Here is a 27,358-nt window from a genome sequence, read left to right as displayed (position 1 = left end):
TCATAAATGTTAGTCATAAAAAAAAATTACTGTTTTGCTAGTTTTAAATAACTGTGCATATTTTAATACATTGAGTCATATACAAATGTAATTAAAAGATATATTATCTTCCTCTTGCTGGGAATTTCACTCAGAAATGAGAAGGGTAACATTTGCCTCTTGTGAATAACTGTTCAAAAGATTAATTCATGCCAAATGTTGGCTCTTCTGGGGTTGCCTGCAAGAAGCTGAACTCTAACGCGGGATGGCATCCATGTGTGTTTACACATTTCCCGTTCCCTAGTCCAGCCACTGCCACGAGAAAATTGCTGAAACACTTCTGAGCTAACATACATGTGACAGCTGCTTCCAAGGGTTATAAAGGTATGTACTAGTTTAAGGAACACTTTATTAGACATAGAGCTATAGTTTAAAAAGTGAAGGAACCCACAACTTACAAAAAGATGTGAACAGCTGCAATGGGTGGAAGCTACCAAACAACGGGCTGTTCTCATGCAACATTGACATTTACCATGAATGTGGAGAGTTTAAAGATTTCTATCAAATATTTTAGAACATTTTGCTGGAAGTGGGCTCATAGATAGATACAAGAGTTTATATATTATATGTGATTATAATCAGAACAATGGTGTAGAGAAGTATTTTCTAATCAAAGAGAAGTATACATAATGTAAAGAGAAGAAACCCCAACAGATCGCACAATGGGTTTTGCAAGAATTTTGACAAAGTCCCTTTGACTTTTAATGCTTATCATCGTGCTGATTTGTAAAGAGCAGTAGTTGGGTCCAAATTTAGCACCCTTGTGTCTTTATTAGATACAGGTACACTTCCTGCATGTCTTAACAAAACAGTAGGAGGACGACTTCCAACCTAGTCCATAAGTACTACGGAAAAGTTCCAGAACATTTGGAAAAACATTCCTAATTTCCTCCATTTACAGTCATTTCTTTAATTTTCCTTTTCTGTTATCAGAAGAAACATAAGACTAAGGAACACGTCCAAGTAGTAAATACACACCCAATTTATGTTAATGGAATCTTCTAGTGGAAGGTCTCCCTGCCCAGGGCAGGAGAGTTGGAACTAGATGACCTTTAAGGTCCCTTCCAACCCAAACCATTCTATGAATTTATAACACCAGAAATAGTAATATTCACTGGCTCCATGCAGGAAATCTCACTCAGGCAGATGTTTAAGCTGTTTGGTAGAATATTTTTGTTGTTGCTGTTTTTCTTCCTCTTCAACTTTTCCCTTTAACAATGGACTTTTCTCTTCATTGCCTTCTTCCTGAACTACCTCCTAGATTTGTCACATAAGAATAGCTTGGCTATATTCAAGATGCCAGACCATCTGGAGAGTTACACCTGGAAAAGGAGTAAAACTCACCTCTTGACTTCAAGCAGACAGAAAAACAAACTTTCATCTATAAACCAACACTTTCATCTAAGTTTCTCTCAGACCCTTTTGGGTATAAACCAGTGTGACTCCATAGTGGTTGCTATCATTACACTTCTCTCCCAGTGCTTTCCAGGTGGGGAAAAAATGCGACTAAGGTTCTTTGGGGAAGTTTCTTCTCAGCTAGGCAAGGGGAATAGGTACGCTAGCCGTATAAAGCATTACTGCATCACCCACGTTGTGCATCCCACGGTCGGGACCAACCCAAATATATTTGGGGGCGTGAGGGAGACTTCCAGCTGGACCGATGGAGGACCTTCTCTAGCACAATTTCCCAAGTATTTGCAGGTTCAGGAAAGCTCTTTATTAGGGTCCTCCTCCCTGTTTACTTCTCCTAAGCTAGTTAAGCCCGTTTGCAAAGACAAGTTGCTGCTGGTTGGAGCCCTGACGCCAGCGAGGGGTGGAGCGGCTGCCGTGATTTTGCAAGGCTCTGCCCCCCACGGCAGGGACCAAGGTCACCCCCCGTTCAGCAGGGACGAGCCAGGGGGCCAGGCCAGCCCCACCGGCCAGGGGCTGCAGCCCATGCTCTCGTTTCTGTGCCATGGGTCAGTTCAGTCATCGTCTTCTCCCCCCCTTCTCCCTTCTTAATTTAATACAGAGGGTGAGGTTTTGGCTCAAAGTCAATAGTTTTTTACCATGGATTTCAATGTGGCAAGAATGTCATCCAAACCCTTCATGCCTCACTGAGGACAGTAACACAAAGAACACTATTTTGGAACAGAGAAAGGCGTCATGTTTGCTAGCAGCTTTGTTTATTGTGTTCGCGGGCTTCATGATGTAGTTGCCTACCCGCTTCTTTATTAAATGTTAGTTTGGCTTTTGAAAGTTTTATAAGCTACAATATAATAATAATTAAAAGTTTCGATGCCATTTCCAAAGCTGGTTTTCATTCCTTAGGGAGTATTAATTCGGGTTTAATTTGTTTTTCATCTTCATTGTGCAACAAAACACAGTTTGTTTTTAAAAGGAGGATCAAACTGATACTGAAATATGCGTACATGTGTTGGCAAGGCATTTCTTGAGGAGGGCTGCAGCCCATGAACTTGGACTTCAAACAACAAATGTGCAGAGCTCACATGAACTTGAAGTTGCCCTTTTATTTGTGACATCCATAAACATTTATGATGCTTTGTTTTTAATCCCAGTAAGTCTATGTCGTTACTCTAGGTCTTTTAATAGTGTCTATTTATATTGTGAAATCATGACAACTGTGTTGTCTTCCCGTAAAGCCAAAGGTCAAGGGTCTGTTACAGCAAATGTTAACACATGTGAATAACTTCACTCATATGAATAATCAGACTGATTTTAACAGGGAGGTGTTTTTGGGGTCAGGCTCCCAATATTTTGACATACTTCCTGAAATGTTTTGTGCATAGGAGCCATTGACTTTCATATGGTGATAAGACGCTCTGAACACACAAAAAATTCCCCTCCAAAAGATAGGAATATGTTTGGGTTATCGGATTTTAACAATTATCATTTTGCTTGTTAGCTTTCTTTTCCTGGATACAAATAGCGTTGGAAGAGCATTTACAAGAGATCAAATAGAATTAGTGTTGATGATTTCTGTAAGTCAGTGTATATAATATTCCTCTCCCCTCCCCTGCAAGCCTGTGTGTAACTACATGCTTGGAGATCTCCGTGTATTTTTTTTGTCTTCATCTTGTGGGAAAAAATGATAGAATTAATTACTATTACAACAGTGACATATTGCATTTTATAATTTATATTGTGTACAGATCATTGCTATGATGAAATAGGCAAATGTATATGAGAACACTTTTTAATCATAAGAACTATAAAAATTCATGCTTCCTATAATAAATATTATTATATTTTTAAGGCTATACCTAGCTGTAGTGCCTCTGTAGTGCATGTGCTGTGAAAGAAAATAAGAGAGAGATGCAAAATTCCAAATATACAAGGCATACATAAACTTGAAGGAATTCAGAATAAGCAGCCTGCCTTATAAAGGGAATTTCCTAGTTGTCTGTTGAAATACTGCAGTGATCCTTGGAAAGGTTTTAATGAATATACTAATCCAGTTTTTCCTGTTGTTTGCACAGATTCCAGCTGTGTTACAATGCAATTCTTGCAAAAACTTGCAAGAAAAGCATGTCAGGAACAAATTGGCTTTCTGCTTTTTATTGGAATATATTCAAGAGTTTGCCATGTTGCATTCTGAACCTTATTCTCAAAATACTTATTCTATGCCTGTGACTTAACTCTTACTGTTAAATGAGGGAGAAGCTTTACATACATTTATTCATCCTATAAAGGCAGAAAAGTTTTGGAAAAGCAGGAGTGCAGATGAAATTCTATGAATATCAGTATCTTAAATTTGTAAACACGTATTATTATTTTCTTCATATTACCTTGCTAAAATATCCGGCTTGAAATATTTTGTTAGGTAATCATGCCACAAAACTTGCAAAGGACCTGCAGTCTAGGCGTCATAACCTTCCTGATAGTAAAAGGAACACATTTTCCATTAACATGGAGTCATGTGCATGGTCTGTCCACTGATACACAATGTCATTTAAGACATTCCATCATTCCCTGCTTGAGCACTCTTCTCTAATCTGATGAGGTACCCAGGGAAGAAACAATGATAGCCAAGGCATTAAAATGTAATCAAGATATGCAAATTCATATCTAAATGTGATTTGCTTGGAAAGAGAAATTAATCTAGGCATGGTCAAATAAACAGTGTGTAATATGGATAATTAATCACCAAATTAGCAGCTGTAGTCCCATGAGAAGATTATGCAAATGAAAAAAGCCCCCATCTACAGTCACAATTAGACTACTTAATACCAAACTCTAAACAAAACACAGCCCCTGGGAGCACCATAAAACAAACGAGTCAAACTTAGTGGGTCATCCTCCAAATTCCACAGACAGATTTTGGAAGTACTTTATTCTTCCTTATTTACAGAAACTGATTTATTTTCCCACCGATATACCAGGCTCATTGAACAACCTGCAACTTTGAAATGCCACTAATGTTGCTTTACAAAAAGCTAAAATTCCATTCATACAGGCTAAATCAGCAGTTACAAGAGGTAGGGACTAGAGGGTAAATCCTCAGCCCTTGGGCCCAGTCCATGGAACAGGGATGGATGCTGCAGAGCTATGTTAGGTGTCTTCTGTGCCTGTAGAAGGTATCATCTCCAGCAACTTCACTTACTGCTTTGCACTTGCATTTCAATAATAGATCAGGGTTTTTTCTGAACATGGTATTTTTCCCATCTTTCTAATATTTCCTGAAAATATTTGTTATACCATTTCTGAAAATCTAATCAAGACATTTGCTTTCCACTAGTTAATCCAAGCCAATGAGGTCAAGGATGCCTCACGTGGACTAGGCTGGGATATGGTCCTACCTGGCCCACGACACCCCATGGTCTCCCCTGAGGCCGTGCATTGCACTAAAACCATGGCCCAACCTGGAATATGTAAAAAGTTGTCCAACTAGGAAACCTGACTCATGGGTGAACAGAGCTATTCAGCATTTGAAGCACAGCTTCCTTGAGGTGCCTCAGTAGCTCAGGTATATTCAGCTTAACTCCGACTCAACACAGAGTGAAATATGTTGACTTTTCTGAATACAGATTTTAGACTTTTTAAATGAAAAATTGTAATATACTGACTCGTGTCTTCATTTATGGTGAAAGCAATTGTTCAAATATAAAAATTGGCAAGGGGCCTGAATTTCCATCTCCTGATCAACTCCACATTGCTAGTTCCATTGGGAATAGCCTGTTTTGGGAATGACCTTTGTACAATGCAGACAAGAAATTCCTCAATGTATCCTCAGCCAAGAAAAGCAGAGCTTCTCACTTTGAGTCTCTGCGTACCTGTTGACATAAGCACTTATAGGTGGAAGACACATATGAAAACACAGTATTGTGACAACCTAGCTCAAGGTAGACCTGTCCTAAACTATCACTGGGAGTGAATAGAAGTTAAGTTTGTAAGAAAGAGGAGTTTGCTGTTATTCTGAAATGTTTGTGTTGGTCTTCTGATGCTCTGGACCATGATTGGCTTTTAGTTGCTCTGTGTTAGTTCAGAATAAATTGTACTCCTTTTATCTCATTTAAAGTTTTAGTTCCTTCTTGTGAAGCTATTTGTGCACCCTTTTGGTAAGATTTTCAATAACTTAATTTAAACAGCTACATAACACTTGTGTTTTAAGGCTCTTAAAGCTGCACAGTAACAATTGCTTTCAGCTTAGAACAGCCTACCCTTCTCCCAGGCAGTTAGTTGACACACTGTGTGCGATAGATTCGTGTTGTGTTATCAGTGCAATGAGGTACATGCCTTTTGCAAACTACAGCATAAGCTTTCTTGCCAATGTAGATTTTGTCTTCATACCTCAGCAAATGCAAAGGAGAAATAACCTCAGAGGGGAAGCCCCAGTCACACTATAAGATCAGGATTGCAGAAAATACCGTGTAAATTTTTGTCTTCACTGATGTTTAGCCCCAACCAAGGGGTTGTTTCTCATCAGTCCAAGTCACATGGATCCCTACTTTCATGATGTCATTTACCCTGCACCAAAGCTTCCAACATTGCCTTGTATGTTTTGCAAGTGCAGCACCAAAATAGACTCAAGGTTTCCACATGCTGCGTCAAGCCAAGTATTCTGGAAAAATGATGGGTGTGCAACTCGTCTCCTGTATGCTATGGAGAAATTGCAGAAAATCACAACGGAGGGAGAAGGAAGTGTGGGACTGCAGTTGGCAAACTGCTTGAGCTTTCCTGAGTGTAAAGCCAGGATGTGTTTTTAGATGCTGACCAAGACGCAAGACAAACAGACAAGAAAGTAAGCGATCAGCTTCATCCCTGGAAGTTCATCGGGCTTGGGCTGGACTGTCCCTGGGGGCTAAAGTACAGATGGCTGATGGCTATGGGCTCGAGGACTATTAACAAAGGTATTTCTTAAAAGACCACAAACAACTGTGAATCAGACTGGAAGAGTACAGCAAGGTTTAGGAGCTCCGTCTGCGAGCAGCTCCGCTGAAGTTGTAAAAGCCATTTGCTCAGTTAGGTTATCACCCTTTGCGGGTAAGGCATGATGCAAATCCATTTCCCCTCAAATGGAAAATTCAGGCACTGCTGAAGCTGCAGATTTATGAGGCAATGGAAACCAGTCACAACCAAGCTGTAACCCAGTGTTTCCTGGCCTGTACCAGCCCCATTGAGCTTCCCCTTATCTGGGGAACTCTTCCTACCTTGTGACAAACTATTGGGCTCACAACTGCATGCTGTCCACGGCTGACTTTTGAAACTAGTAATTTCAGAGAGGGAGTGCCAGGGAGTCCTGACAGAAGCACTCCTTCAACCATCCATCTAATACGACAGTTCCCAGTGCAGTTAATCAAGCAATGCCCTTTTCTCATTTAACGTGCCCAGTGCTGGTGCAACTATCACATGTTAGCAATTACACTCTTAACTACATAGGTATACGCTAACTATATGATGAGCCAAGTTCTGCTCTCTGTTACAACTGGTTTAAATCTGGAAGAATTCTTTTTGTAAGTGAGCCTAGCCTGCTACAGAGAAAGAGAACCATTAGTATGCTGGTTATACAAGCACCGGCAACTGATCAAACTGAACTATTACCTTTTATATAACTGTTTGCTATAGTTCAGCGAAACGTAATTCCAAATGAAATAAGAAACCTGCAATAAGGACACAGGGGAACAGGCGAAGTAGATTAACTGGTTAGACAATGATATTGACAGCATTTTCTTAACTTATTATTAGGAAGATAATGTCATCCAGCACATCTGAGCAGTGTTTTGAGGGAAAATGACTCTCTCCAGGGAAACATTTTAATTAAGATAAAATTGTTAGATTGCTCTGAAATTCTTGGATTGACAGTCTTTGTCACAGTATTATTTTTCTACTAATAATGTGTACAAGTTCAAAAAAAATCAAGCAATAATTACTTATGTGAAGAATACACTACCTTGCCAAAAGTGCACAAGTAGGAGTTAGTTGTTTAGTTTATATTTTGTATGTCAGAAATGCCAGCAGGAATGGGAACACAGCAAGAGGAACACGTTTCCAAACAGCCTGACTACTGAATCAGATTACTAATGCACATTGAGCATTTTCATCCTTCCAGTGCTCCCATTTTACAATAATAAAGCATCAATGCTTATAGGAAAAGATTGGACCTGACGTCATATCTGGAAACTAATTTAATGGGAAATTGGATAGTGACAAAATGATGATGATTTATTTTTAATGGCAGATGCCTCATTAGTTATGATTTATTTAGATGACCTTACCAGTCCTATGGTATTTTCTGCTGTGGTATTTTCCTCCTCTGTGCACCCCAGCCCCTCCAAAATCCTGTACACTCCAGAAAGAGCAGCAGTAAATACTGCTGACCAGGTGCCTGATCCTGCAGACCTTTACTCCTGATGGTTAGATCCATTAATTTCCATGGTCCTGTTCATGTATGAAATGAGCACAAGACAGGCTCCTGGATCATTATTACAAATCTCTACGTATCCCTCACAGGATGCTTATTATCAAGTATCCTGAGGCAACAAAAGAAATTTTGTTCCTTTTGATTCATTTTTTTTCACTTGACTTACTTAGATTTTCAGATTGGTGGTGAAAGTGACATTTTGTTTTGCCTGAAATGTATTGAATAATCTCCCTGGCTCTCACAGGAATTAAGAATGCCATGCTTGAGTCATTATTTAAAGTGCACAGCTTTTGATATTTTTGGATTTCTTCTTCCAAAGAAATCAAATTAATGATTGGTTGTTTAAACTGAGAGTCTAAGAAAACAGCCCAGAGAGCAATTAAGCGAAAAGAAGAAAAAGAACAACAAAGGTTTAGCATCTTTGTTTCAGGAGCAGGGCTAGCAGGCTCACAGGTAAGCAGAGGCAGAAAGGGTCGGCTTCTCTTCACTGATGTCCCAACCCTCTCCAGAGATATGAATCCCAGCCACTGCAATTCAGAGAAGTAGCTGCTTCTAGTGCCAAAGCACATGGGGTCCTTCACAATCCAGTTTTCAAAATAAGTCTAGTTTTAATGGTGTCTTTCACTATTTTTCTGCATCTACTGGTCTATCCTGTTAAGGGAATTAAAGTCAATTGAAGTGTGAGTGATATTCCTGGCTTCCTCATGCTGAATTCAGAGATCTCTCCGAGAGAGGGAATTCTTACTCTATCAGCCATTGCAGTTTTTTCAAAGCTGTGCTTTATGTTTTCTAACCCGAACAATTTTGCAGCCTTCCTTGAGCAAGCCAGCGTTAAAGTCCTCTGAAATTCAGTTGGGTTCTTGTTTTGATTGCAAAAATAATCTAGGCAAACAATTTGTAACACGTATGAGGGAATCTCTTTTTGTCAGAAAGACAGCTCTTTTTGTATAAGCCTCAAATCTTATTTTTGCTTTTTCTTGTTGGTGTCTTTTTTAGCAAATAACTCAGTTTTCAGTTTTCATTGCCAGTTTCTTATAGATATATTTAGTTGAACATTTTCAAACCTCACTAAGACTAGAAACCAGTCCTCACACCATTACAGAGGGACTTCTATCCCACCACGTTAACCAAATACAACCTACTTTATGTTCCTGGTCCCAGGGGTAGAATTCAGATCCCTGCCCTAAATCACCACAGGCTGCAGCAAACACCTTGCCACAGCTTTAGGTCTGGAAGCTCAAGGCTTCCCTGGCTTCACATAGTCCCCAGTGAGCTCAACTGGTCGCTCGGCACAGCAGCCGATGCGATATTAAACATGTTGCCTCCTGGTGTGCTGCTGGCTGTGGACACTGATGGACCTTGACCTCCTAATCCTGAGTGCCAGCTGGGTTTAGAGACAATCCGAGGATTTCTGTAGGAGAAAGGTAGGCACAGCCTAGAGCTAGATGAGAAGAATGATGTGTCCTAAATCTTGTCTCTTCTAGCTCACTTAGCTCCTTGCTAAATGCTTCAGCAAAGCGATTCTAAGCCGGTCTCCCAGATCTGCCCCCAAAAGTGGGATCATAAGTTCTTCCTTTAAAAACATGGAATAGAGACGGTGTTTTCTCAGATCAATTCTTGCAGGTTAAATTTATGCAGTGGGGACGGGAAGCCAGGATCCCTTTTGTCCACTCCTGCCCTTATACACCAGGTTGCAGAGCTGTGTTCTCTCTTGCACTCACAATTTCAACAGATATGATCACCCTTCCCCTTACCGTAATGTTTTGAGCAGGAAAAATCGTTAGGATAACAGAGAACCATACTCAGATTTTCCTCTGCCTTGGTAAATGTTTGAGCCATTATAGGAAGGAACAGCACACTCTTGGTCTGTTAAGAAAATGACAAGTGCATTTTGTATGGGGCCTGATGGCCTCAGATGGAGATCTCAAAGCAATCTGAGTCGAATTCCTGAAATCACATTAAAAAGACTTTGTCTTTGGATTTTGACTTAGGTAGGATATAAGACGCTGGCTGCTTTCCAACTGTTTTTTACTAAGTGTCAAAACTTACATGTCTTTCATTGAAATGTTTTCTTTTGAAAGTTTAGTTTTCAGTGTTTGGCTTTGCAGACAGCTCGTCAGATCTTGCCAAAGAAAGATGACCCTTTCCAAGACTCTGCAAAAAAAAAGTAGAAAAATGATTACTTGGAGGTATTTATGTCCTCCAAGCCCTACAGAGAAGGAATTTTTTAGTTCAAGGTGTCCGATAACACAGACTTACCTCTTTTAAGAATATTTGTGCCTATATTTATTTGCCAAAACCCGATTTTCAGATTCCTTTTTTCCTGGGGAACCATTGATGATAACATCTCTTACTTTCCCTGAGGTACTGGTTCAACAGGTTTCCCTGTTTATCAGCAGTCCTTTTTTTTCTCTGTGATTGCCTGGGGTTGCCTACTTCACAGCTCAGGACTCACCTTTGCCACCAAAGAAACACCCACGAGCAGCAAAATGGAAACGCATCCCCCAAGCAGGAGCAACACTTGCTCAGAGTGGAGCTGCGTGGACCTCTCCTGTCCCCCACAAAGAGCGTACCCCCCGTCTTTCTTGAATAAACCTAGCCAAGTTATTGAGAGTGCTGCAGAAAAGCTCTACTGGGTTCTCCATACGGATTGCCCCGGCCTTTTTTCTTAGCCACTGTTTATTAAATCCCGTTGCACAAACGGTAGTTCCAAACAGAACTCCAGTCCTTGCAGTTTTTCCGTTGCAATAGAAACAAAGAGATGTTTAATATCATTTTGCTATTTTGAGATCCAAGGTGTTGAAAGCACAACGCGTATGGGAAAAAGATCATTCCAATGTGCATTTTTTCCAAGGATTTTATGTTAAAACCTGAAACCAAACATGAACTATCCTCTGGTAATTTAATATGAAATAGATTTAAAGGTTGGAAATATTGAAAATAATCTTACCATTCTTTATCACTAGAGAAAATGGAGCAACATAATATATTTATGAAACAAAGGAAAATGAAAAGTCTGACAGCACTAGTTCTAGCTGCAAAAAATCCATCAGTATAATATAAAACCAGCCATGCCAGACTTGAAAGCCAAATTGGTTTGCAGAGCATGCTGAACATTAACTATTAACACTTTTTTTTCTACCTAGAGCCACTTTTCTTGCAAATGGCAAAACCATTAGTGAGCTGCCAAACTATATTTTCCACTTAATTTCAATGTTGAAGAATCTAGACATGACAAAATTTGGGTTAACAATGGAATATGAGGAAAACAAGAACTCAAGGCTCTTGTGTCATTTTTTCTCTCTGCAACCTCCATAATCTTGTCTAATTTGAATAATTATAAGCTTCACATGGCTGACAAGGTTCACACAGGTAAATCACTGTGTTATCTGCTGCATCTGTGATCAGTTAAAGCCTTAAAGGTGCACAACTGAACATCAACTTTTTGTCCATTCCCCACTTCTGAAAATCACTCAGTTGTGTAGTTCTGTGCAAATATAATCTTGAGGAAAATAGTTGTGATGAAAAAGAACCAGGGCTATTTCCAACCGTGAGTTAAAATTTCATACCTGGAAGATTTGGTAAGAGATCTATTTGACAATTTCCTCCAACTTGATCTTTATTTTAAAAGGTAGAGCATTTTTTGAACAAACACATCGTTATTTTTTGATAGCTTTTAGGAGTCTCGTCTGCAGTTAATTCATCTCCCTCTCACAGTGTGGCTGTGTGGATATAATTGCTTATCTTACGAAGTCATCAGGCAGTTCTTTCTATCCTTTCAGCTGGATGTATTAGAAAGCTCAATTTATTATATCAAAATATAAGATCTTTCCATCCTCCAAAGATCCTTGAACAGCACGTAGAACTTAGCAGCCAGAAGACAGCATTCAAGATGAGTTTTCAATGGTGGAGAATATCAAAACCAGCCTCAGATTTCCTGGAGCTCAAGCTGATTTGATGATTATGTTAATCTTTTGCATTACAGAAGTAGCTAAAAGACATGATCACATTTTAGGTCTTTTTGTGCCGAATATTAGAAAAAGATAAGTAAGGATAGAAACCTGAGGAATTTGCGCTATGCACAAGAAACGTCTCGTTGAGTGGAAGAATGCATCTGCAAAGCCGTGGGCAGAAATGCTGATGTTTGCGTGTATGTTTTCTCCGAACAAGCCAGCATCCTATTGAATCAGCTCTCAAACTTCCTGGAAACAGTGGGAGGACTCCCACTGACTTCAGTGGGCTGTGGCTTTCACTTCTAGACGCACATATACAAGTTTTACTTAAACAAAACGAATCTGTAGAGACCACCGCTTACCCCAGAGGCCCCTGCTGAATGCATGTTGTTTAGCAGAGTGGACCCAGCACCAATTTTGTCATACTATGAATCCCCAGAAGGAGACCTCAGTTCCAGCTCCAGCTCCACACTACATTAAGTAATGGGTCACAGCGTGGGACTGGCTGCTTGGCTTTCTTTAAAAGAATTAAAATGGTTGTGGGAGGGCTTCCCACACCCAAGGATGCTAGCCAGAAAAGGTCAAGTTACAAATACTACCAGATCTGCCAGTGTCCTCTAATGTTTGTCCAATTGCCTTTTGCCAATTCTTATATATTGTTTTATTATATCCTGCAGAAAAGGCAATTGGGTCTGGGAGGCTGAATTGGGAAAAGGAAAAATCTTATCTACAAAGTCTTCTTCTGGAACTTTTCATGTGAAGTTATTTTGGGGAAGGAAGGTTTGACTCTGAGCAGGCTGTGGGAAGAAATCCACTAATTTCTGGGATTTATTTCTAAAGCTTCTGCAGGAAGCCAAAAGCACCTACAGAGAGGGTCTGTCCCCCCCAGTTTGGGTGGGGACATAACACAAAGCAAGCAAAACAGATCTATTTCAGGCTGGCCAGTTCATCCTCCCTGTCCCCTAGCAGATGTCAACCAAACGCCCTTCCAGGTTTGGGAAATATTCAAAGTTGGGGTAGTTGTTTTCATTTTAGACCTTATCCAAAAGCCTTACAGATGCTTTCCAACTCTCAAAGGAATAACAATCATAATGAAAACCTTATATTCACTTCAACAGATGTATGTCTAAGCATAGGGTAGGATTTTATTTCTAGATCCTGATGTTGATGTTAATTTCATTTCTTTGTGTCTAAATCATTTGGGTTCTTCTTAGGTAGCCGCGATTTGGGGGGGGGGGGGAACATGATACGTCAGATCAACCATTGTGGAGGTGGACTTTCTGTATGTTTTACTTGAAATGAGTCCATCAAGAATACCAAAAGTATTTTCAGCATCTATTGTACTAGGAAGAGTTAACTGTTCTTAAACAGAAAACTCAGATGTACTAGGCAGGAAGGCCAAAATAGAAGGGATGACAGTCAATTCTTTCTCTGCCCAGCATCTCCCTGGAGAAAGACAGTGGTTTTCCCTCCAATCTGCTTGCTCTCAGGCCAGCAATTTTTCAGTAGCTTCCTGCACTGCAATAGCCACTATTTTTCTCCTTCAAATTGCAGGAGAAATCTTATTTTTACTCTCCTGGGAGGGTTAGCAAGGTGTTTCCTCCTTTGCCTGTCTCACCCTGCACTACAAATAATTCCTCCAGCTTTGGCTCACTTAGATGCACGTTCCCCTGCTTTTGGGCAGCTATTTGTGAACTGGGACAACAGGTCTTCTCTTGCCTACCATAGGGCACTGCATGCTGTCCACAGCAGTACATGCTGAACAAACCAATATAAGGTTTATATAAAAGGTATAACCAAGACAGATTTATTGAAATACTTTTTTACTTTTTTTTTTTTTTTTTTTTGAGTGTGAAAGAATGAGGTGTCTGGAAATGAAAAGGACAATGCTTCATTTATTATTTCCGTTATTTCTCTTTGTCATTTATATTATGATATTTGAATACCAGCAATAGGAAGTATCACTGACTGTTTGGTCCATTCTTATCCCCTTCTTTATCATATACAGCTAGCTGTCGCTGGAGGTATAGAGTACTAGTTTTGGCAGTCATTTTGTCTCATCAAGTATGTACACTCATATTCATGGCTAGCATAGTAACTTCCCACTCTCCTTGTCAATGTATGAACATTCAAGAAGCAAATGTCCTTTCCCAATATGTGTTTCTATGGTAGTAAAATAAAGCAATAGAGCAATTGCTGATTAGAATCACAGAAAGGATCCCTGGAGGTCATCTGGTCCAGCCCCTCACTCAGACAAGGGCTTTGTCATTAAACTGTATTGCTCAAGGCCTTGTCCTTGCAACTTAAAACTATTGTACCACTGTAGGATTTTCCACTTCTCTTTCTTTCCCCATCAGGTTGAAGAGACATGTAGATCAAGTCTCTGGAAATTTATTTGGAGGATGTTAAGAGCATGATTGGGATGGTCTTGCACTTGGTAGAGGATATAAAGGTACTTCCATATTCCCTTCCTCTCACAGTTTGGTCAACAGCTTTCAGACACTCACTGTCCCCTTCACCATGGTCAACATTTGGGAACAGAGTGAGTATAAACATAGAACAAAGGAAATCAGTTTACAGATTGTTATACTTTTGTCTTCACATACCTCTTCTGGTCTTGCAGTCCTCCTGATTTGCCATATAGGCAGTTTTAAGTGGAAATGTAGTCATTTTAAGCCTTCCTTCAGATAGGTTTACCTGGAATGTATTCCATCTTTGTATGGATGGCATTTTCATTTGAGTTTTTTTACCAATGCTAACTTTTCTGCCAAAGTCCTCCGTGTTTATATAAACTGTTCCCATTCAAGATTGGCAAGGATCTGATGCACTGTTTTTTATGGTTTAAGTCAACTGTGTTTTGTCTCTATCTTTCTGTTATGCTGGAGTCAGTAGGAATACATGGGTGTGCGTCTTATGATAATCATCATAAACATACCCCCCCCAGAGGACCTTTGCATTCTGATTTTTCTTCTGTTTTTTTAAGTTTCTGTAGAATCAGGTTCAGAGATCTCCAAAATCTGACTCAGGTTATGCAAGTGGAGAGGCAGACTGGACATAAAATTGATGTAGTTTAGCACTTTCCAACTTCAAAGCACTTGACAAATTCTAAAATCTCTGGTTTTGGCACATCAAACATCAGGAATGCTGGGAAAGAGTTGTACCACTTGAGTGGTAGCAGATGGTGATGTTAAGTTTGCAGATCATACTGAGCTAGCAGTGAGCCCGGTGCCAGAAACACGGGGAAAGCAATACAGATCCAGCAGAGACAGTTCTGTTACCAGCTCAGCAGATGAGTCATTGTGTGACCGAGAGAGTGACCCACAGGATGATTTCAATTACTTGTGTCCCAGTTCTTCTAAAACAAACAAACAGAAACCTTAGGAATGAGCTTAATTTACAGCAGCCCATCAAAGCCAATTGAGTTCTTTGCATGTTAAATTTTTAACTATCAGCATGTACATTTTCTGGATCAAAACTATGTGCATTCATTTTTGGAAGTGGCAGCTACTTGTCATGTTTTGGGGTTTTTTAGAGCAAGAATCTCTACAGAGACCATGATCTAAACAGTTGAGTCCTAATCTCCATCTCTTCCTCATATATGTGAGGGTATTTGCCTTTAGCCTTTGATTGCTTCAACTTTCCATCCATATATATAATCGCAGACCTAGACTTGTTAGTGTCCTTTAAGAATACCAAATAAAACATTAACCTGAGAGTTGCAACCATTAGTTTTAAGGCACATGCAAGGTGTTTCACTAAAATCAGCAGGACTTTCCCTGGAACAGTTCAAAGGTGAGGAGTTGCTTGCCAGAGACTTTAATATTGCTAATGTATAGATGCTTCTATTGTTCTACAATGATTTTGCTAGCTAAGTGGATATATCAAGCACTTTTCTTTTTTCTAGGAGGAAATTGTGAATTGGGGTTCTAGAAATACTGTGGTGAGCTCCTCGTGTGAACTAGAGATTAAAGAATTCTCGTAATCCAGTATTAAGAAGATCTAGCTTTTCAAATAATCTTGAATTACATAGAATGTAACCTCTAGAAAACATATTATAAGTCTAAGTATGGAAACACCCATGGACTTTTTGCTTTGCTATTCTCAAGCAAGAGCATGTGACAGGTGTATACCACAAAAAGATACCAAAGAAATAAAAAACACACTTGAGGATATAGATTGGTCTAATGGCATCTTGTAGGCCCATCATTTGTTCATGTTGGTAGGCATTTCCAAGGATAGCACAAGGGAAGAAGACAGGACAGTTCCAAGGCAGAAATACATTTTTGTAGGGCAGTTTAGTCAAGGAGAGGGAATGAGAAAAGGTATTAGTAACTTGAGCATGTTAGTAGCTCAGAGCATCCAGAATAACATAAAGGTTCTTAAAAAAAAACCAGGTTCAAACTGGAAACGAAGGATAAAGCAGTATCTTTTTTCCTGTATTACTGTATTATTTGGTTTTAAAGGTCACAGTCCACCAACACTCATCCATGTATAGCCTTTCTGTTCACTTCACTGGAGGTTGTAAGCTAGTAATGTAACTGGAGAGAAAATTTGGCAATAAAAATCCAATTTACTTCTCAGCAACTTACACCATTTGTAGTCCTCTGAACATGTTAGTTATCCGAGCAATGAAATGACAATGCAGCCACAAAGTAAGTTGATAAGAGGGAGATTTCCAAAAGGGTTGGACAAAAGTGTGCAGGTGTTTGAACCCAGACTGCATATGCAGCGCACCAGGATTTGGACTTGCAGCCCCGCATTTCAACACTCTTATCTGTATATGTGCATATGCAAATCAGCTTCTGCATCAACATGAGTCAGACATGCACAGGCTTAACAGACACTGTTGCAATTCTATCATAGATATTCCAGCTTTCATACTGTATATGGAAGCAAAGCAGCCTCCATTTGTTGCAGGTATTGGAGGGAAAATATAAAATATATACAGGTATACTCCTTGACTTGAATGCTGCATTATGCTTTCCTGAAAAAAGTCAGACGTCTGTAACTGTTATCAATGGTATACATACAGAAATGTGCTTCAGAATGACTTCTTTCTGGTAGTATCTTGGGGTTTGCACTGTGAAAAATAGGAATATTGCAGAAATTCCAATTAAATACAGTGTACATCTGCTGAGCAACAATGTGGCTAGAAGCTATTGAATCAGGAAAAAAAATTCCCAGAAGAATGAACAGAAAATCTTACCAACTGATTTTTAAATTTGCCCTTGCTTCAGAACTATTGCTTGACTAGCACCCCAGACAATATTATAATGACTTCCATTTGAAGCTGCTCCAGACTTTTGAATATTAGATGCATTCACTGTAGAAATAAATTAGTGTGTAGAAGACAGATGAGAGGTTAAAAGTTGTGATAATTTGTCATATGGATATTGCCATTGTGGATTGAAACTGAAAGATATGTTTGGACAAATTTCCTTTTATGGTGAAACCTCTGATTTCCGTCAAGTACTGCATGTAATTTCTGTGCCTCTCCTTAGTGAACATGAACCATAGTATTTATTATTTCCAGTATTATTTTAATATTGTCACAGGTACTAAAGCAACATAGCTGTGGAAAGCAAACCAACTAACCAATGGAAGTGTGGAGTACTCAGCGTCAAGATTCAATTCTCAGTAAATCTAAGGTTTTAAAAACGTAAGTACCCAAAAATCAGAAATCTGCTTCTACAGTGATGAAGTAAGATGTAAAAACCTTGGCATGCTTCTCTTGTAGCAACCTTTCACCTTATCAGTGACTACAAACATGAGCAATTTTGCTTACTCCTGCAGAAATTCTGTAAGTATTGACCACTTTAAGCCATATATTGTTTGAAGGAAAACAATATATTGCATAAAAATATAATAAAACAACAAATGTCTTAATCTCAATAATGTAAGCTGAATCAACAGTCCTATTTGCAAAGAAAATTGGAATTGACTGAACAGTTGGAACACCATGATGGTTGTACTGCAAAGCATTTCTTTAGCAGAACCACAGACTGCAGTTAAAGCCAGTAAAATAAAAGGAAGATTGTTACCAAAAAGGTCTATAAAAAGTCAGGCAATATGAACTTCATCATTTTGGCAGGTGAGTGGAAGGGAGAGAAGATCAGGCATAAGTATGCTGAACATATTTGAAGAAATGTTGACCTGAAAAAGCAGAAAGAGGAAAAATCTTGTGTCTACTTTCTTGAAAAAACTATACTGGATGATTTAAATCATCTTGTATGTTCTGTAATCCTATAAAATGAGGACTTAACTTATTTTTTCTTTCCTTTGTTTTTTTTCCTGGAGATCATATAAAATGACCTGCTTCTATTCCTCCAGACCTGTGTCTTATAAGATACTTATATTTGTTGTGTTTACTTTTTTTTTCAATGCCTTTGAATCTCATCTATGCGAGCTTTCAAAGATAACGCCTAGTTGTTGAAATGCTGTTTTGGTGATTTTTCTGAAGTGAAATTCATCAGGATCTTTAGTCTGAACAATCTAACTATCCTAAACATTATTTTTTTTCCTAATTCTGTCCTGTATGAGGATAACTGTTCTTTTTGAGATTTGGAATAAAAGGTAACATTCCACCAAACATTTGTATTTAAACCTGCATATGGTTCACAGTTTGACTCTCTGGCAACCACAGATTTCTCTTCTACAAACTCCCCAATGCTTATTAGTTTACTTATTTATATTAAAGTCATCAATGTTGGTCATAAGGTCAGACACAGGATTCTGATTAAATAATACTACCCTCTATTTTTCTTACTGTCTTGCTTAAATTGACAGTCACAGCTAAGCCTTATTATTAGGTTTACAAAAATGCTTCATTATGAAGACTGAAAAAAAAGTAGCATTCAATACCTCACCCTTCCTTGGGTCATAAGTTATTTGTCCTCCTTCCACTTTCAGTGGTGGACTTACATTTTCTCTTATCATTTTTGCCTTTGTGAAACTTTGATTTTCCCTTTTATTTCCTTTGCTCATTGTGACTCATTTTGCGGCTTGCCCCTCACTCGCTGTATTCCAACGCGTTTTCATTTGCAAGGAGAACTGACCAATGGGTCATGTTTGTCTTCACTGCTTCGGAAGACAGAAGGTTGGCAGGTTTTAGTGGTTTGTATTTTATAATGAGGTAATAAAAGCAAAGTAGTTGTTTTACGGTTTGATCTAAATGGGCACTAATTCTACATTTATCAGTGAGGTAGCTGGACAGAATTAGTTCTGTAAGTGTGCCCATAATTGTCGTTATTTATTCTACCTCGTGGTAGTAGTCTATTGCTCCCAATAGGATTTTACAATAACATAGGAAAAGTTTGTGAGCTCTCGTACAGCAAAAATATATGTTTTGATGATTACCAGAAATCCTGTGCTACCCGGAGGGACTTTGCTGGTCTCCAGCAGATACAATTCCTTTGTTACTCTGCCTTTGTTTCCATGTTTGATTGTCTAAAATTGATGCTGCCAGATTGCTTCGGTCTCAGTTCTGGTCCAAAATGTGCAGATGAGCGGAGATTTTCTCATTCCCACTTGCCTATTCCCTGCACAGGCTGGAGTGAAGTTACCTCAGGTGGTCATGAGAAATATGGGGTGTCCATATTGGAGTATTAAGAGGTTGCCTTTGAGAAAAAATCTTGAGACCTTATTGCTGAAAGGAAGATATTTATTGAAGTTAAAATGGATAAGGTCATAAAGTCTGCAATCAGGATGAACACATTTTGCACGTATATTAAAAAGCAGTATATGCCTTAGACTTATATACACACAATCCTCACCTCAGTATTTTCAAATGGTTCCTGAAAATCTGGTGCTTAAAGTCTGAAAAACAGAAGTGTAAGTCACATTCTAATAGCAATGAAAATATTAAAAAGCTAATCATAAAAGAATGATTGCCCTACCAAAATAGAGTAACTTCTTCTTATATGTTATGGCCAAGTCTAAAATTCACAACTTGGAATCAAATTCAATATTCAGCCTCAAGCAGAAATGAATTCCCTGGTAAAATATTAATCCTCAGTGAACAGTGTGCTACCAACAGAATAGAAATCTGGGGAAAAGAAACCCAGTAACAGCTGGCATAATAGCCATATGTAGGTCGGAACTGGAAATGCTGAGATTGTATATTACATTTGGTCTGTCCTAATAATCCCTGTGTTCTCAGACATGAAATTCATCTAAATCTTTTTTCCAAAATAATGAATTTGACTTAAAATAGCAGAATGTCTATGTGGGAGAAGGCTTCTAAAGATAGAACTAATAATATTTCAACATATTTATTTATCAGAAATGTTATTTGTGACTTTTGGGGGTGCTAGTTGCTAAAAATATTCATTAATTAAAGAAGTCTCTTTTTCTGCAAACCATCTGCTGTTCTTTTTCAGTCTGCCAATGAAGTCATGGTACAGAAACAGCGATATCACAGGTATTTCGTTGCCAAGAGATGATACCCTCAAAATTGGATATTATGGCATCCCTGAGAAGTTCAGTCAATAAGAAAGATGTTTATTCCTATAATTTGGGTGTTTTCCCACATTTTCCTACTTATTTCTTTAAAAGCAAGCAGAACATTGAACTTTTCCATAGGCACTGACAAATGTTTTACATTGTATGTACATAGAAGTGCCCTTAAAATTATGACCACTTAGATCAAACTTTGAAAGGAAAAGTATTATGTGCTGGAATCTCATCTGCAGAGAATTGGTATAGCTGCATCACATTCACGTGTAATTATGTGAGTTTACACTATCTGTTAAATTAATCTGCTATTAATCCAAATTGTCAAGCATTAGTGTCACAGGGATACTTTATAAACAAGAAAGTTAAGAAATGGTGCCAAAATCTCATTTTGTTTATGCATGTAAATTTGGGGTAGATCCATTGGCTTTAACCCTATTTCAGCAGTGAAACGGTAACAGAATTTGGCTCACAAGTTCCGCTCTGTTGCCCGTGCAAGCCGTGTTGGACCTCACAAAGCAAACACCAACGATGAAGGCTGCTGACTTTAGAAGTCCAGGTAAGGCAGCCTGCGTGGAGGACCTGCCATTCAAGGGTAGCTTTTAATAATCAAAATTTATTTAGTGTACAGGAGCAGCAGAAGCCAGCTTGCAAACCATGAGGAGACATGTCTGTTGAGTAGGTCTCATTTCTCCTTTCCGTATACTTCGTAAAGACCAAGTCCCCTGAGATTTTTCAAGATAATCTTTTGTTTATTTTAAAGCGGTTACTGTGAAGTCTGTTGCATGCTCTTTTTTGTCTGACAGCATGAAGATGAATTTCACTGATGTATCAGAGACTTGTTTTCTTCAACTTCATGATCATGGCATATATCATATGAACGTGTGGAGTTGCCTCCTCTTGTTCTTAGGTCATTTCTATTGATGGTAAGAAACAAGTAGCAAAGTCAAGATCAGCTGCGAAGAAGAGTTAAAGGGTTGAAATATTTATTATGCTTAGCTCCTTAAATTATAAAGCAGGCACATTTATATCTCGGTGCTTCTTTTTTGCTTGTTTTGCTTTTAATTGTAGAGTTTTTTTCCACCTAAGTAAGTGCTTTTCTGATTGACTTAAGAAGCATCTTCTTTCCTGAGCAGGCTAACTGGTTTTTATTGCTGAGTAATTCACATAAAAAGTTAATTAAGCCTTTGACCTGATGTCCCAGCAGCTTCTTGGCACAGGAGGAGTCTAGGCCACTTAGTTTCCTAGGAAACCAACAAGAAAGTCCCTGTTACTGTTCCAAAGAATTTAATTTTCCTTGATTTTTTTAGTGCAAAATGTTGTGCTATGGTAGCCATATTATTTTCATATGGCTTTTTTTTCATAAGGCATATTTTTATGCCTTTCATAAAAGCGGGAAGAGAAAATTCTCTTTGCCTCTTTCTCTTGGGAGGTCATAGTCAGCCCTCAGAGACAAGATAGGCTTTTACACTTCTAAGCTTTATTTAACAGCCAAAGAAATGCTGCGTGATTTTCTTGGTCCTGTGGATAAAGCAACTTGCTATGCTTTTCTTTGCAATGTGCCTTTACCCATTGGAACAGATATCTGGTATTTTGCTGAGTGAGTCGATGACATAGCTGAGTCAGTAGACATTAGTAAGACTTCATATTCAAATCATTCAAAGAGTTCACTTTTTAAAACCTGTGTAAAGTAGTATTTTCCAAGGCCTAATTATTCTGTGCTGCATTTCTGTGAACCTCTGAGAAGGTTGGTCTGAAGTATTTCATGCTTTAGGTGAATGCTAAAGGAACTCAGCAGAGTTATAACAAAAGTAGATCACAGTATACTTTCCATCAACTTGCTGGATCAAAATCACAGCTGTAGCAGACAGCACCATTGAATTCTGTAGATACCGTCAGTTTACACTAGCTGAATTTAGCATTCCAGTGTCAAAATTACAGAAGGAAGTTTTTCTGAATATAACATCAATGGGATAATTTATACTTTTTATCTGATGATAGCAATTAAAATAGATTCTATTCTGGATTTCTTTTTAATGCCAGTCAACTAGTTAGAGATCATGGCTCACCACAAAAATAAAATGCATATTCAAAGTTCTCATGTTTTTAAGACAGCCATCCAGCTCAATTTTTTTGCCAAGTCTGTCTTCAGCTGGTCCTATCATACGGTTTTAAATACCTACTATTCATCAGCTGAATCTTATTGCACAGCTGCATGTCCCCTAATTAGGTTTATATCACCTATATATGCACATAGTCATAGGGAAAAGCTGCACTACAAGGAGAAATAAAGCAACTGCAAGTAAAATGCATTTTAAAACCATTGCATTTTAATGAGTTTCCAATTACAGCAACAAATCAGAAGAATTGGCATCAGTGAATACTGCTCATATGGACTTTGATCTCTTCCAGCAGATCACATTTCTTTGATTAAAGGACATAAGAGAAGGCTTTACGTCTGGCTCTGATGAAATAATTAGCCAAAGCTTTACTGACTCAAATGGGCCAAGATTTCATGTGTTAATGTCAGAAAGAAAAGAACTGGTCCTCTTGAAGAACTGATGCATTTACTTTATAGTTACAGGAGTATACATTTCCTACTGCAATTCTAAACAATTCATCATCAGAATAGCATTCAGTTAAAAGTTTGTGTTGTGAGGAAGAACTATCACTATTTGCTATGTTTAACCCTATTTATAGTAGCCTAGCTCTTTGATTTAATATATTAGATAATGACATGTATAAAGTCTTTTTACTTGTACAGAGTCTTTGATCAGTTATACACAGGTATATAACAAGGAAAACCTCTGTCTTTCTACGCACGCTAGGAAAAAGGATCTGCTCAATAATCTCTTCCACAATTAATGACTTCAAGGGGCTCTACAATGCAATAGACTGTACATCCAAGTGGAGGCTTTGCCTCAATTCCTTGAGATTGCAGCACTACTTGGAAGAGAGGTGGTAGGAAGGGAATCTTTATGTTGCTAGTTTTCATGAGAGGTGATTTATCTTGCATGTAGCTGTACTCATGGTCTTGGGCAATTGGCACATGTTTTCATACACGAGTGAACAGGACATAATGAATGGGACAAGTGCTGGCATCTGAATTTACGGTTTGTGTTCTCAGACATTTTCTTTCCTCTGTGAAAGTGTCTCCCTTTTCCCTCCACTGCTGTAAACTGTGTTAGCTCCTAAAAAAACTTTAAAATAAGCAGGATTATTGTAGTTTTCATCTACTGCTATAAATAAATCATTCTGGGAACTATATTCTTGTGATTTACCACCACCATGAAATCTAGGATCCTGTGAAATCTCTGCTCACTTTTCCTTGTATGGTTTAAAATACTCTCAGCATATTCTGTTTAGTAATAATATAATCTGAGGAGAAAATAGACTTCAGAAGTGCATGTATTCTTTAGCCAGTGGTCTACCTTACCTTTTCTTTGCTAATTGCATGTAAAATCTCCAGATGCTCTGATTTTTAACCTTGACATATTCTTAGTGTTACTATGTATTTCTTCCCCTCCACCCTGAGCACCCAATTGGTGTTTTATATTCTAAAGCTTCATATTCCCGTATTTATATTTTGTGTTTTATATGGAGATAAGTGGGGGTGGGATGTTTTGTCTTGGTGCTGAGCCCTGCCACCCCAAACAGTTACTCAAGGTTTGTCTGGCTCTGCCACTGTCTAATCTCAAATTGAAGCTGGAATGTGAAGCAAGATTTAAAAGCTTCATTTTCTTCTTCTATCCCCCAAACACACAAACATCTTTGGTGAAGTTATTAAAAAACCCCACAGTTCCTCAACTGTTGTTAAAGCATCATTGTCTGTTCATGCCAGCAATAAGAGAAGTGTAGAAAGAAGGGTAAAGCACTATTCTTCAAAACTCTCTTAAAAATTTGTAAAAGTGTATCAGAAACTGATCCTCAATACTTACACAATGTGTATGATAAGCATTTATGAAAACCTTCACAAAGCTCTATTTCTTCAAAAACGCAAATTTTGAGTAAGCATTGATTTCATTTTTTTAAAGAAAGTTATCATTATGGAAACATGTTGAAAAAGATGTTGCAGCTATCTATTACCTTTCATGAAAAATGTATAGCAATAGTTCATGATACGTTCTCTCACAAAAGGCTTAGGTTTTAGACACTTTTACTTTTAATATTAACTTAAATAAACCAGATATTTAGAGGGTTGAGGGGTTTTTTCTTTCATTTTGTTTATTTTTCTCTTCCAATTGCATTAACAGCTTCCAAGTTCTGGGGTGCCAGGATAATAGAATGTGAATTTTGGCAAGAAATGAAACAATAGTAAACATAGTTTGGACTCAGTACGAGTGATGTTGTTTAATGTCAATAGTGACTAAAACTGCCTTCCAAGTGACTGAGGCTTTGTAGGTCTGTTCTCTTTAAATTAATCTCTGCTTCTCAAAGGCCATTAATTTAAATTGCATGTCATATAACTAGTGACTCCTCCTTCTAGCTCACATCACCATTTCCAGAGCAACCTGGTGATGCATATTGTGGATGGATTCACATTTCAGGGCTATTTTCTATTCATTTCATGTCATTATGCCTGGCCTATCCCTTTTATAACAAAGGAATCTTAAAAGTCGTAATGCTACTAAATCTAAAAAAAGAGACTGCTAGTTTAATTTTAGCCTCTATGAGTATCTTGGGTTTGAGCACCTCATACTGCAGAGCTAGTGACTGAGTACATTTCAGCTTCCCTATAAGCTGAAGCCAGGGAAATAAGATACCCAGCATTTGAAAAGTCAGTTAACTACAGTAAGTGGAGTATATACAGATGCAATAACTATTGCCTTCTGATTTCCCTATTCCCATGTTTGTAGAAAGACTGTGGGAGATGGGAGAAGGAGAGAAAGTCGGAGCTCAGAAACAGTAACTGTAAAGAAGAAAAGCCATAGTACAGAGGTCGTCTGCTCTTAGTGAGTTAAGATTTCATATTCTCTTAGGCAATGCAGTTCCAGAGGTGAGGGGTTGCAAAATTCTCAGATCTGCTTCGAGTTCTCCTCCGTTCTCAGGAGGCTTGTACAGAAACACAACCCCAGTGTTTTGCATTTATTTAGTTAAGCCTCCCTTATTGTCAGAGATGAACTTGAGATGAAATCCTGGCCTGAGTGATGTCAGTGAAATAATTCCTGGCAACTGCGTGGAACAGGGTGACACTCTGTTGCTTTTCTCCTTTTATCTTCAGCACTATCAAAATGTAAATATTTCCCTCTCTATAATGAGTGTAACTTCCTGGTACAAGTTGTATAATAGTATTTGCGCAAAAACAGTCTATAACAAAATGTAATACACAGGTTCAAAGACAAAGGTCTCCAAGAGTATCTATTACTAGATGTGGAAATATATTGCTACCTTAACGAGGCTTTACTTGAATGACAGGAAAAAACCTTACGTGGTGGTCCATCTAACCTACTGAGCTTCCATGTTTAAATTTGCACAAAAGCAGCTTAAGTTTGCTAGGGATTTGGATCCGAAATCTCCTGAAGGTTAAAGCCTCCATGTATTATTGTTATAAAAGGAAGGGAAGAGGACATGCTAATGATGGTTTGATAGCTTATTGGAATATTAGAAGTGTGAGATACCACATTTCGCTAAATCCCACCTCCTGCTGGGATTGGAAATAGAAGTTATGTTTCAATAGGTGGTATATCTAACTGTCCTGTCTCAAACAGAGCAACCTGCTCTCTGCAGCTGCCACACTCATAACTGGAGCCCGCTCCGACCAAAAAGCCCTTTCCCTGAGGAGAACGTATTTGCTTTGAGCGTAACACTACTGCTTAGAGGGGAAATCTGTTGCTGAGGTTACTTTGAAGGCAATAAATCTGTGAATCACCTGAACTGTCCCCATCTTCGTGATATCTGGGTCAGGGTTTTCCTATGCTGTGCTTACTTGCAGAAAAGTTTGAGGGTTTTGTTTTGTTGGGTTTTTCTCTTGTCATGGCCACATTTCACTTTAAACATGCTGGCAAAGTTCAGATTAAAGTTCTTGTCGACTCCAATGGTTTCATTATGCATGTGCTGGTCTTACTCTCTCATGTAACATCTGAAGCCTAACACATATGTTCTAGTGAAATTAGGCTACGATTCCTGTATCAGTCAAAACATTGGGAAAGAATTAAAGTTTTTAGTTCCCAGGGGGGATCAGAGAATAACACATTGGGCCACTCACTGCCTGTCACTATCTGATATGCCAAGGATTAGGGAAAACTTGAAATTCAGGCTTTTCCAGATAAGGCAGGCTACTTCATGAAACAATAGCTTCTTTCTTTCTGTGAAAAATGAATTGAATATATTGCCTTAATCTTAGGCAGGTGAAGGGCTACTGTACACAGCCCCCACAAATTCAGCAGAATGAGGACAAAATGTGGTATTTCCCATCCAGTTAACTGGAGAGCAGTTGGAGGACAGAGTTTAAAATCAAGAAATTGCAACTGCTTCACTCCTGTATCATCTTCTGCCTTGTTTTACTTTGTCTTCCTGTTTTGGTTAGCTAACCTGCAGGAATGCAATCTCTGTTTTTCTCTTTTTCTTTAAATCTAAAAAAGGAAACCCTGCAATAACCTGTCATGACCCCATGAAATGACCCCTTTTTCTCTCTAACTAAGATAACACTGAGCGGTGATAATATGTGGCCGCTGTTTTGCCAAGAGGCAATGCTGGAGACTGAAGCAGGCATAAAGCAGAAATTTTAAATTAAGAAAAAAATCAAATAGGGCTGGAAGAGACATCGAAGTTCTCTATTCCACCCACCTGACCTATGGCAAGATCATCTATTCTAAGGTATTTTCATCCCCAGTAATGAAGAAGCTACAATGTTAAGTAATCAACAGCCACATGCCTATTAACCCTGTTAGCTCTACTAATATGAGCACTGATCAGCTGAAACGTTATTTGTAGCAAATGGGTCCAGTATGATATTTAAAACATGTCAGATGACCCATCCTTGGCCAAAACTCCTGCCTTTCTGTTGTTCTCCATGTTGAAGTATAACATCCGTGCTTCAGGTCTCATTCACTAC

General features: G+C 38.6%; 2 long non-coding RNA genes across 5 annotated transcripts in view; one reads left to right on the top strand and one right to left on the bottom strand.

The window, feature by feature from the left end:
• The window catches only part of LOC138682465 (uncharacterized), a 56,540-nt gene that overhangs the window by 14,175 nt on the left and 15,007 nt on the right, over positions 1-27,358 (top strand). The window contains exons 2-6 of one of the 4 annotated variants that reach the window (XR_011322547.1): positions 17,409-17,490; positions 17,591-17,653; positions 20,232-20,272; positions 20,749-20,863; positions 21,111-21,230. This is a non-coding gene — a long non-coding RNA (uncharacterized lncRNA). The remainder of the gene's footprint in view (positions 1-17,408; positions 17,491-17,590; positions 17,654-20,231; positions 20,273-20,748; positions 20,864-21,110; positions 21,231-27,358) is intronic. The other 3 variants (XR_011322546.1, XR_011322549.1, XR_011322548.1) reach the window with 3 other exon arrangements.
• Positions 1,293-12,334, bottom strand: LOC138682476 (uncharacterized). Its single transcript, XR_011322559.1, has 3 exons — positions 12,216-12,334; positions 9,950-10,054; positions 1,293-1,361 (listed from the first exon to the last, which is right to left on the bottom strand). It is a non-coding gene; the product is annotated as an uncharacterized lncRNA (long non-coding RNA).

This window comes from Haliaeetus albicilla, chromosome 28 (genome assembly GCF_947461875.1).
Source record: "Haliaeetus albicilla chromosome 28, bHalAlb1.1, whole genome shotgun sequence".
NCBI lineage: Eukaryota > Metazoa > Chordata > Aves > Accipitriformes > Accipitridae > Haliaeetus > Haliaeetus albicilla.
This window is presented reverse-complemented; position numbering and strand designations above follow the sequence as displayed.